Genomic DNA, 1,344 nt, shown 5'->3' on the forward strand with positions numbered 1-1,344 from the left:
AAAATTTCCTATGCCTTTTTAATGGCTTACATTATTTTCTAGAGAAAAACATAAACCACCAACTTTGTGTAATTAAAGACATCTCTATTAGCGGCGGCGGCACTCAAAAAAAATTTCTGAAATTTTAAATTACAAAATTTCCTATGCCTTTTTAATGGCTTACATTATTTTCTAGAGAAAAACATAAACCACCAACTTTGTGTAATTAAAGACATCTCTATTTTTGTCTGGTTTGACTTCCTGTATTACAAATGATGTTCCAACATCATTTATGACATGATCTGCAACATTGTTGTTGGGAACATCCTGATATACATTGAAAGCAACATGATGGTGTAGGATCTAATTGTGATTTTTAATGAAAAATCATTTGAACAACAACAAACTTGTAGGCGGAATTTTAAAAATTTTAACATATCTATTTAATTCCAAATTAAATGTAAACCACAACGAAAGATACATGCATGATATATGTTTATAGACAAAGGAATAAAATGACAATCATACCTTTGTGACGATTGAATCAAAAATGACCGCAAGGATCTTGTCTCACTATCTCACGTTCCGAGATGGGGAATTGCCGTGAAACAAGATCGTTGATCTATCGATACGATCACACCAAAAACCACTCGTTGATTCAAGACTATGACTCTAAGTGTTTTGGGATGAGAGAGTGGGCTCTTTTCAAAAAACCTAAGGAAACAATTTTTCCTTCTATTTTGTCTCAAAATTTCGGCCACCCTTAGGAGAGAAAAGTGTGAGATTTTTTTCTTCTCTTGAAAACTCATAGCTAGGGTTTTCAATAAAATCCTTTTATGGGATAAAATTCAAAAACTCAAACCCTAGATGAGATTTTCGAATTTCCCCTTATCTCTAGGATCAAAATCCGAAATCCCCATATGGCTAGGGATTTCCGAATTTTCCTTCTCTCTTTTTGGAGCAAAATTCGAATTCCCCATATAGCAAGGGATTTCCGAATTTTCCAAAATAAAATCAACTTTCTCTCTCCTTTAGTTGCCAAATAAAATCATGTTTAAATTTTATTTTGAATTTTAAATTAATCACTATTAATTTCAAAATTCAAATTCATTCCTTTTATTTTTCAATTATCAAATAAATGAAAAATAACACAATGAATTTTTAAACATAATTATATAACAAAATATCAGTTTCTATTTTCCCACTTATAAGAGCTAGCCTTGAGACCGAATGGACCCACATGAACAAAGCTATGGAATTACAATACTCGACTAACTTATCCCGATAAGTTATCGACATATTTAATTCCGACATCGCACGACTCCACTAAAAGTTCGATGCCGAATAATCTCTCGATTCATATGC

Source organism: Morus notabilis, unplaced genomic scaffold (assembly GCF_000414095.1).
Source record: "Morus notabilis unplaced genomic scaffold, ASM41409v2 Scaffold224, whole genome shotgun sequence".
In the NCBI taxonomy this organism is placed as follows: domain Eukaryota; kingdom Viridiplantae; phylum Streptophyta; class Magnoliopsida; order Rosales; family Moraceae; genus Morus; species Morus notabilis.